This window comes from Halyomorpha halys, unplaced genomic scaffold (genome assembly GCF_000696795.3).
Source record: "Halyomorpha halys isolate HHAL.00 unplaced genomic scaffold, Hhal_1.1 Scaffold658.1, whole genome shotgun sequence".
Lineage (NCBI taxonomy): Eukaryota > Metazoa > Arthropoda > Insecta > Hemiptera > Pentatomidae > Halyomorpha > Halyomorpha halys.
In genome coordinates this window covers 239,111-251,006 of record NW_027110302.1, presented here as the reverse complement: position 1 = coordinate 251,006, position 11,896 = coordinate 239,111, and the positions used below count along the sequence as shown (strand labels likewise).

Here is an 11,896-nt window from a genome sequence, read left to right as displayed (position 1 = left end):
TCAAAAGGTATCCTTATTAAGTCTCTCAACATTCTTTATTTTTTCAATAGTCCAACGTTTCGGCCAATCAACCATCCTCAAGGAAAATCTTAAATAGAAATGCACACCTCACATCAAAATTTAAAAAAATGTTTGACAGACAACAAAAACTCAGTTTGTTTATCTAATAGTGGATAGTGTAGTTTTAATCTAAAATTAAAGTTTTCAAAAATTAATGAATTTCTATAAAATAGGGTAGTTTTGACTTTTTGATGACCTGGGCAAAATTGCCTGTAAAAATTTTTTTTATAAATTTTGATGTGAGGTGTGAATTTATATTTAAGATTGTCCTTGAAGATGGCTGAATTGGCCGAAACGTTGAAGTATTGATAAAATAAAGAATGTTGAGACTTTATAAGGATACCTTTTGATTTATTTAATAGATAAAGTCTCAAGAACTTGAATAAATTATTTATGATATCTAATTTAAAAAAGAATATCAAAGAGAAAGGAGCTGTAGGATACAATAAAACAAAATGATACAAAAATACAATAAAAATAAGGATCAAAGTATATTCAAATAAATAATGTATGTAATTAAGCACACACGTATATACAGTTAATTTTACTAATTATTTAATAATAATATTTTTTTCGATGTTTATTAATTATAAAAAAATTTTATTGTCAGGTATTGCTTCATTTGACTACGCACTATATGTAGATTGAATAAACGCAAATTAAAGTTTGATATCAATTAAGTTAGAATGAAGCATTTACATAATAATATGGTTTGTATGTCTTCTATTCTGTAAGAAAATTTATAAAAATATGTTCAAAACGTTCAATATGCCCTATCTTTGTCCATAATTCCAATATTTTTTTTCGTTTGGTAGGGAACTTATTCCCCAATTCCAATAACAGCTTTAAAATCTAAGATATGGCAGTATACAGTAAATAAAAAAATGTAAACATTTTACGTTATGCACCAGTAATGTTTAATATTGATCATAACTTTTTTTTTCTACTGTATAATTCCAGGATTACAATTGCTAAGCACTTCCCAGTATGACACGGAACAATAAAAAAAACATAAATGTTACATTTTTATTTATGTAGATTAATAAGAGAAAAATAATTACTTTTACGCTTCATAGTTCAGTAGCAATATGCATTGAAGTATTATTGCACATCTGTATGCAACAACACTCGCTTCACATATATGGATGCGTGGAAAGTTGTTTTATTTTCGAAACTACCGTATAATTACTCGCATTCATTAACTATTGCAAAAATCAACTTTCTCCTGACTATGAGTATCTGTGTTATGAATATGAATTATTTTTATATAATTGAAAATTCATAAAAAAATTGATTGGTAATGCGAGATTCGTATTTATATATTTTTTCGAAGTACAGTAGGGCCTAGTTTATCTGCTCTATGCGGGACCGTGACGTCACCGATAAAAAGCCGGTTGATACGGAGTAAAAAGTGGGATATTAATTTAAATTTTATATTAGATAAAAATTAAAATACTATGGAAAATCAATTAAACAAGTCTTATGTTAATTAAAATAAGACAAACATAAATTTATTAAGATATTTTAATAGGATATTAAATAAAACGTTAATTACCATTTATATATATAAATAGTGACCGTATAATTTGAAATTATGGAGAAGATGGTCAGGGCTGCGGTATATATAAAAAATAAGATACAAACTGATAAATTAAGGTTGAGTTTTATCGTCTTTTAGTGTGTTAAATTTTGTTTTCCCATATCTAATTTAATCTTTCTGTGTGTTATTGCGTCTCCTATATATTTTTAACCTTATAGTTTACTTATTTTTTTATATTCCTATCATTGTTTATTTTATATTAATACTATTTTATTTCTTATTTACTTTTTTTTTTGTATATAATTTTCTTTTCACTCATTTTTACCTAATTTATCTTTTTGTATCTTATTATGTAAAAATATTCTTAGTTGTTTTTCTATCTTTTTAGCCCTGAAGAAGCAATTGAAAGTGGGGCGAAACGTCTGAAAATGAATAATTGTTAACTATTTTGGTTTTTCTCTTGACCGCAACTCCTGGCCATCTTCTCCATAATTAATTAGGTACATGGTAGTACTTTTTATTATTATTGATAACAATGAGAACTGTTCAGTTGAAAAAGAAAATAATGGTACGTTAGAGGGAGATTTTTTAGTAATACGTCATTTAAGACATTTCATTGTAAATTCACGTGCCGAGTTTAATGAAAATCGATAGAGTCGCTTTTGTTAAAATCGAAAAATTTCAAAAATTGTTACTATAAAGTGGTACATCCGGTCTGTCGATTTTATCGAAAAAAGTTTCTGTGACATCCCAGGTATACATGCGCCAAAAATATGTATTTTTCGTTTTTGAGCTAGTTTCTAAACAAATACACGAATTCACAGAGAAACCATTTTGCAAAATTCGGTTATTTGGAGGTTATAGAATCTCAAAATCTGTAATTTCTCATCATCGCTTTATTTTTTCTTAATATATATTCTAAAAATAGGTGAATGTGTGTTAAAAAAAAAAAATTGGAACAATGTATTATTCTGCTAGTCTTACTCAGCCCCCACTAGCTCAGTGTAGTCTCACAAGTGACGCGGTGAGAGGGCTGCGCTAGGATCTGGAAGGGACGTGCTCTACCCTTCATGCGTGGAGGATAGAGTAGGCTCGGGGATCCTCAGATCGAGATTGTAAATATATATATAATTTATTTCACTTAGCTTGATTATGTTCATTTCATTTTTTTTTTCATTGTATATACTTATAGAGATTTTATTTATTTATTTTTATATTCATATATATTTTTTATTTTATTTTTTATATTTATTTATTATTATATTTTATTTTTATTATTATTTTTTTTGTATCAAAGTGTAAAATTATCACTATTACACATCCTTAAAGTTTGCAATATGTATAAAAAATAAATTATTCTGCTAACATACTGTTGGTGTTTGTTTTGTCTCTTTTATTGCAATGTTTCGAGATAATTTTTTTGTTTGGAAGCTCAAGGATCCAATATAATGACTACAATATTTTCGAAGGTGTTCTTTGTAAAGCATATAACTAACTTTTTCAATTTTTTTCTAAAAGTTAATAGTAAATAACTTTTAAAAATATCTTCGTAGAGGAAGTCATTGTTAATTATTCTGCAGACGAGTACATCATTGTTTTCACAATCATAATTAAATATCATTGTCTTAATATGTTTGTGAGAAATTCAGTGAGGTATGAAGGACGGGAATTAAACGGTAAAGAAGAAAAAAAAATGATGACCCATTCTCAATTGCTTTATTATTCTGAAACATTTTTTATAACCTGAAGATTTGTTAAGACCCGAATTTTATGACGAAAATTGTTATCTAAAGCCATAACCTCACCGAAAATAATCTACGGTTATTTTAAGATCCACGGGGAAAAAAATGGAAGTCTAATTTTAGGTGCGCTGCCTTGAAAATAAACAAGGTGGTGTATTTTTAAATTCTGATTAATTTTTTTTTACCTCCTGTGTATTGTTTGAGATGAAAGCGTATAACTTAAATCCTCCTGTCATATGGAGTTGATTTAGTTTTTTATTTTCTAATAAAAGAAGTAAATGCCAGCCCACATTTTGATGTTATTTATTAATAATAATTATAATAACTAGTGATAGAATTTTATGTTTTAACATAATTTTTTTTTCTTTGACTTACCAATATGGAATATATAGTTGGGGAAAGAGTATTGTAATCGTCCTAAATTTCGACGGATATACAGGTTTTGAAGTCCCCTTTCGTAAAAAAAAAGAAAAGAAAGGAAAAGTTGGGCATATGCTTTAAAAAATGGTTAATGGAACTCCATTTGAAAAGCTACATTTTGAAAATTGATTAAAATAAGGTGAGATTGTGCCACTGAACTAAATTCCAATTAAAATATTCCTTCCTTAATTACTGACATCCCTTCTGGAACACAATTTTGAGTATTAAGTTAATTTTTTTTTTTTTAATTTATCTTTTGTATTTCAAATAAATGATTGTCGATGACATCTGACTGACCTGGAATCCTCATACAAGACTGAAAAGACAGGAAATTGCTTGTCGATTCCTACTATAACAACGCTTACTGGACGAACGGACTGAACTTCTAACTGATTACAAATGGCCTATTTATATCACTATAATAAGACCTATCTGGACTTATGGAGTTGAGCTTTGGGGCTCTACTAAACCTTCGAATTCCTCTCACATCCAATCCTTATAATCCAAAATCCTTCGTAAAATGCTTAATGCACCTTACTTTGTCACAAATCGGGTCATCCATCAGGACCTCAATGTTCCATATGTTGCCGATTTGGCCAGAACCAGATATAAATCATGGCTTCTTCATTACCCGATTCAAATGCTCTAGGCATCTCGAAAGAAGATGGCTTCGAGATCTTCTCCTCTAGAAATGTTATTGGAGTTCTTTCAAAAGGTACATTCGCCACATGTCTGTATAATGTTCGTTGTATAATTAATATCAATTTTACTTGTTTTATATAGTATAATACATTTGTAAATATCAATACTATTAAAAAATAAGAAATGTATGGTTATTGCTTCCTTTAGTAGTAACAGGTAGGACATTCCCATAGCATCCCGATGAAGAACAGTTGTCAAATCCTGCTCTATTTTGTCCCTTCGTCACTGCCGCGGCCCGTGAAAGCGTGGTAAAATTGAACTACGCTGTTTTTCCTTCTGTTGATTTTTTCAGCCGGCTGTGAACGGTACCTGCTACCTCCTCACCGTTAGTTCAGCTCTGAATTTCTAATGGCTATTGGTTCCTCTTACAATCCAAATACTTTTTATTCTTCACTGTAGATTTTCTTAATATAAAACCTTTATTTAATATGACCTTAACAACCAATCGATTCACTTCTACCTCACTATAAAAAAAAATATCTTGGAGTCACCTTCGAAAAACACCTCTTCTGGAATAATCATATTTCCTAGATCACTCCCAAATCCAGAACTGTACTTGAACAATTCCAAAATGTCTGTGATTCCATTCCTCAGAAAACCCGTCAGCTCCTAGTATCCTCTCTTGTTTCCTCCCGCTTCGACTACAGTTCCTAGGTCTGAGGGGGCCCTATCTGCTAGTCTAGAGTTGAGACTAAATAAAGGGACTCATGAATTGCTTCGTATTGGTATACTGAGCTGAATTGCCTCAATCTCCCGCAATATCTCCTTGGTGTTTTCCTATTCAAAGTTTTTAAAACTAAAAAACCTATCTATATCCTTGATCTCCTCATTCGTCGTTCATCCATCCATTCACTAAACACCAGATCCCAACCAATCGATTTATAAATGCTCTCCTATAGAACCACCTCCTTTGAAATCCTTTGTCATTCGTGCAACCTTCTTCTGAAATTGTCTTCCTATATCCATTCGTCAATCCTCATGCATTTCTCTTCATCAAACAACTCCTTATTCATTCACTTATTGCATAACCAAACTTCCGCATAAGCTATTCCATCCATTACTGATTAATATTATAAATTATAATTTAACCTAAAGATTTATGTTATTTCATCACGTGCACTGAAACTTTTAAATGTCTACCAGACAATTACCTTAATTTTTGAACAATGTATTTATTTTTAGGGGACGTTTGTTCCAGAATATTTTTTCATTCATTCATTTTATTATGTTATAATAAAATCAGAACCCACACAGGGTTAACTTATCAGAGCTACAGTCACAGAATAAATAATTATCTGGCACAGCCGGATTCGAACACGGATAAAGTCTCTATAACCTAACACTAAAATAAATAATTGGTCAATTTTACGGAATACACAGAAATAAACAATTGTTTTATTCAATTTTACAATACATACATACATAAATACATATTCACTTTAAACTTGATAAATAAAATTTCCTAAAGGTTCTAAAAGACTTCGTCAGCATTAAAAAATCCTCTGATGCCAAAACTTAAAATGATAAAAAACTAAGGGACTATCTTCTGTCTGCCTAACGGAGGACAAACTCCCATTTCACTATTATTAAAAAATAATTTACTATTTATGAAAAATACGTTCTTCATCGGTTAAACAGAATTGTTCACGACAGATTTTTATTATTCCTCCTTACATGTAAAATAAAATATTACAAGGTGATCATTTATCAAATAAAATACTACGCGGTATTTTACGCGGTAATGACTATATAATAGAGAGATGTTAGATACCATGATTTACCATGGAGTTCGTTAAATATCCATTGATATGACAAATATGGCGAGGAAATATCTGCCAATGCATGGCCAGGTTAGTTACGATTATAACCCTACTGTAACAGAGAGATAATGAGGCAGGCATTAACAATCGATCGCACCTACAGAATCAACATCTGCCCATTTCTGTGCTTCAAAAGGAGGTCATGGTTCATAACGTGTCTTTTAATATCCGTCCTCGCTGTGCTAGGAAAATCAAGTCTAGTATTCATCTAGCCGCGTCCACGGATTAGTATATTGTATGTATTATAATTAGTAGTCAAAATTGATGAGTCTGCCTAGTATAGGTAGGGGAATAAAAAATGGCGGTTGTTTCAGAACGTTAAAAAAAAATAATTTTTCATTCGCTGCTTTATATCTTTAAAACTACCAACAGCACTAGAAAACCTAAGAGGACATCATTTAAAGTAGAGTAAATTTTCCTAGATAATTTTCCTCGAAATATAAGCCCTAATAGAGCTATTTAAATTCCCGAGATAGAGCTTTTTAAAAAGCAACATGTGTCTGCCAAGTATAGTTAGGAAAATAAAAAATAGTTGTTTCAAATAGTTGTTTTTATTTATTGCTATTTACAACTGTACATTATATTAGATTTAGTAAATCTGATCTAAGTTAAATTGCAGAGTACAGGCGTGTAGAGAAACTACCCATTGGTAGCACTCTAAGTTCCGAAATGTTAAAAAAAAAAATTAATATTTCATTTGGAGCTGCATATCTTTAAAACTATCAAAACAATAAAAAACCCAACGGAACATGATTTATGGAAAAATAAATTTCCTAAAATATGAGTCTTAAAAAAGCTTTTTTCAATAGTTTTTAAAAAGAAACGATAAAACTACCAACAACACTAGAAAACCTAAGAGGAGATCATTTAAAGTAGAGTAAATTTGCAAGAATATAAGTCCTAATAGCTTACGTTCAAGAGTTCCGAGATAGCAAAATAAAAAAAAAAAATGCACTGAAAAATCAGAAATTAGTGAATTTATTTTGAGAAATCTATATCTCAAAAACTATTTGACGTAAATTTCTATTCACTTTTTTTTTTTTTTTTTCTAAAACATTTTATTGATAGATATTACAGTCTGGGACACTGTTGTGAATAAAAGGGTAATAGTGATGACAGATCACATTCATACATAAATAAAATAACCTAAAAATAGAAAAAAATATAATATAAATAAGTAAAATCTCTCTGATGTCTATCAGCACTCAAATTAAAGCTAGTTAAATGTACTCTAAAGTAGTTTATAATGTGTATCTTCGTAGGAGTAGTAGTTTTTATATTTTCTCAAATAAATTGATTTATAGTAGTTCGAACAAAATTTCATGTGTAAAAGTTATATTCATATGTGAATATCATAAAAACTACTACCCTTACGAAGATAGGTGACATAAACTACTTTATAGTAAGTTAAATTACGTTTATTATGAGTACAGGCAGACAAATTTACGTCTTTAAGTTACTGAAATATATTTTTTTTCAAAAATCAAAAATTTTATCCGAACAACTAGAAATTAATGTTTCGTGAATTTATTTGAGAAAATATAAAAACTACTACTCCTACGAAGATATATGCAATAATTTGCGTGCTAATACGTCTAATGATTCATGAGAAATAGTTTTCTAAAATAAATTCACTAACTACTGAATTAGTTATGGAATATTAAAAAAAAGCTATACCTTGAGAACTATTGAACACAAATAGCTGTACAGGTGTATAGTACATCGAATGGTTTTGGGATATAGATTTCTCGAAATAAATTCACTAACTTCTGCTTTTTCAATGTAATTGTTTATGAAATCCTGCTTTTTAAAATAATATATCTCGGGAACTATTGAACGTAAGTAGCTGTATTAGGGTTTATATTTTAGCAACTTTACTCTCTTAGGTTTTCCAGTGTTGTAGGCAGTTTTAAAGATATAGAGCTCAGAAAAATTAACTTTTTTTTTTTAACAGCCTCCATTTTTATTACCCCTACATATACTTGGCCGGCTCGTTAATTTTGACTAATAATTATACTAATTGTAATTAGTTTTAATTAAAGTAATAAAAAATTGGGGTGAAATAACAGCCCTTTTTTCTCCTCTTGGGCTCTTGTACTACAGGATTAATCCGGTATTGATGAAACAGGTTTATTTTTATTTATTCCCTCTATTTTAAGACCGATTTTGAGTTTTTAGCACAAGATCTCGATACGCTCAAAATATCGATTTGATTATGTTCATGTAGGCCGTAATTGTGTGTGTAATGATTAATTTATTCCCTGATGATGCCTAAATCGTCTGTACCCAGATTGCTTAAGTGTTTCAGAATTTATTAAATCAATTTCGAAGTTTATAATGTTTCAGAGAAACGTGTAATTGCCTTTCTTAGCATTACACAACTACAAAATGAAATTAATTGAATTTGAAAATACAATAGGACGGTAAATTACCTTGGATAAATATAATAGTAAATATGATAATACTATTCAGTGAATTTTGATTAAAAGCCATCAAAGATCTTTTAATATCACACCTTCATTTGTTCAACTGCAGTTTTGATTAGTAAAAAATAAAATAAAGTTACTTACTATTAAAGATCGCTCAAAATTTTTTAAATTACTATACTTGCTATGTTTGCTCTTAACTACGAGTTTAGTTGGAAAAACGTATAAATATCGTGTAGAATTCAATTTTACTTTAAGTTTAATTTTCTTTATTATTTATTTAGTTTTATTTTATTTTTCTCTTCTTTTTCTTGTTTTTTCATCATTTAATTTATATATTTGTAAATATGATGTGAATGAACTCCATGATTCATATTGTCCTTTGTCTAAAAATATGACAAAATATAATATTACAAAATAAATAAAAAAATAGCATGAAAATAATTGTAAAAGAAGAGAAGAGTTTGCCTTCAGAAATTCTTTACTTAAGGGCTCTTGAGTTTCTTTAACTCTTAACAATATCGTAGGGTTTAGGTTTTTAATGATATCCCCATTTTTCAGATTGTCAGAGTACAATAGTTTTACTTAATTGGTATAGTTAATTTTAATTAATTATTCACCTTTACTCTTTTTTACTCGTAAATATTACTAAATTATTAATTTTATTATTTTATAATACATTTTAATATTATATTGAGTTTTTGTATGTAATATATAATTTATTACTTTAAATTCACTCAATATGTGTCTATAGATAATAAGTCTTTGACTTTTCCAAATTACTAATATTTTTTTTTTCTTATTTCAGGTTTAACTTGTTGGAGGATTTGAAAAACGTAATCGAACTGTAAGTTTTATTTATGTTTTTTTTTTTTTAATTTTTATTTGAAATATTATTCTGTGACTTAATGCATGATCAACCAGATCATTTCTTTAATACATTAAATATTATAATTTCCTATTTTTTTTTGCATTGAAAGCTTCCAATTAATTTATAACTAGATACTTAACGAGAAAGAGAAGTATTAACATGATCGTTCTTGCACTTATCGGCAGAGTTAGGTTAGTAATTATAGTTTTAATTATTGCTAATCTCTAGTTTAATATATGAAAGTTTTAAATGGAGAAATATTTTCTTCTTCTAGCATGTTAAAGCGTAATAATATTTAACATGGTTAAAAACCTGTTAATAGGTCTGCTAAATGGAGAATGACGTCACGCAACAGACCACCACTTTGTCTGTTGTCATTTTGACAGGTTAGTTTGTGTCTAACTCACAGGACCTTGAAGAAACATTTCCGTTGAGAACTCAGATCCTAGACTTTTAGGAAAAGAAATATTTTCCATTACCATATATTTTACATTCTGAAATGCGTGCATACGTGTATATAATCGTTTGTACAAAGTTATTGTCGTTTAGATATATATTCTTAGTTGCAAGTACACAACACAAACTTTGTAAAAAGTTTGAAATTATTGAGCAAAACTCTATTTTTCGGTTGAACAACTTTCTTGCCGTTAAGACAATTGATGAATTTTTCATTAAAACTTTATAAAGCTACTTCCTTAAGAAAAGGCATTATGATAAATTCTACACAAAAATACTTTAAAATTTGAACTTTTGAAAATTACGATTATTGCTCACATTATGGTGTTTTAATAATAATTTTTCAGAAGTGGTTTATTGACTTATGATGGAAAACTAATCGATTCAATGTAGTTGTGAACCAATTTCTCGAAAATCATAAGATTAACCTCTTATATGATAATCACAATCTTAAAACGGAAATAATATATAATATCGATATGAACTACACTATCAGATTGGAATGTCATTTGCGCATGGAGGCACGTAATTTTCTTTAATTATTTTCTTATATCATTCAGGATGAAACTAATGTTTAAAACAAATGAGTCAACAGGAATAATAAGATAAACATAATATTTAATTTTAAAATAAGATAATGATGAGTCTTGGTTTAAACGACATTGTTTTTAGAATTCCTTTCAAATTGATTGTTAAGTACTCAAAAAAATTGGTAGGATAAAATTTATCTCAGAGAGTTTATTATAAACATATAATAATCCATATAAGTAATGATAATTCTATTTATAATTATCGTAATAATTAATAATCATTGATTTATCATTATTATGAATAATTATCATTTGTCATAATTAACAACAATTATTTATTATAATAAGGCTGTAATTATAATCTTATTAACATTAATCATCTTATAACCATTTTTTATTTAGTCTAATGATGATGACAAGCGGATAGATAGTTTCCATTTTTAAATTAAAAAAAAAAAAGTTTGCAAATTCTAAGGTTGAGAAAAATTTGTTTTTAATCATTAATCATATCTTCTTGGTTTTTTTATATATATTAGTGGGGTATTTTGAGTCTAAAATAAAACTTCTGCTCTATGCAGTGTAAGTTTTGTAGTTAAATATGTATATTTTGACACAAAATTTATGTTTCACCTGCATCTATGAAAACATTCACTGCTAAGAAAATAAAATAAAATTCTATGGTTTGAGAAAAAATATTTTTTCATTATTAATCATATCTCATTGGTTTATATATATATATATATTAATGGGGTATTTTGAGTCAAAAATAAAACTTCTAGAGGATGTAACGTAATCTTAATTGGACCTGCATCTATGAAAACATTCACTGCTAAGAAAATAAAATAAAATTCTATGGTTTGAGAAAAAATATTTTTTCATTATTAATCATATCTCATTGGTTTATATATATATATATATTAATGGGGTATTTTGAGTCAAAAATAAAACTTCTAGAGGATGTAACGTAATCTTAATTGGACCTGCATCTATGAAAACATTCACTGCTAAAAAAATAAAATAAAATTAGTTTTTGAAAAATTTGGTTTGAGAAAAATTAGTTTTTATTCATTAATGATATCTCCTTGATTGTTTATATATATTATAATAAAAGAAAAATGATAAGGTTTGGGAAAAATTAGTTTTCATTCATTAATCATATCTTCTGGATTTTTCTATATATTATAATAAAAAAAATGCTAAGGTTTGGGAAAAATAGTTTTTAATCACTAATCATATCTCCTTGAGTGTTTGTATATATTATAATTTTTAAAAAATGCTAAGGTTTGGGAAAACATAGTTTATAATCATTAATCATATCTCCTTGATTGT

At 28.0% G+C, this 11,896-nt stretch overlaps 1 protein-coding gene across 6 annotated transcripts in view; it reads left to right on the top strand.

The window, feature by feature from the left end:
• The window catches only part of Csk (C-terminal Src kinase), a 180,176-nt gene that overhangs the window by 112,092 nt on the left and 56,188 nt on the right, over positions 1-11,896 (top strand). For all 6 annotated transcript variants that reach the window (XM_014427604.3, XM_014427600.3, XM_067048451.1 and 3 more), the window contains one exon: positions 9,519-9,557. The gene's annotated coding sequence lies outside the window, so the exon portion shown is untranslated. The remainder of the gene's footprint in view (positions 1-9,518; positions 9,558-11,896) is intronic.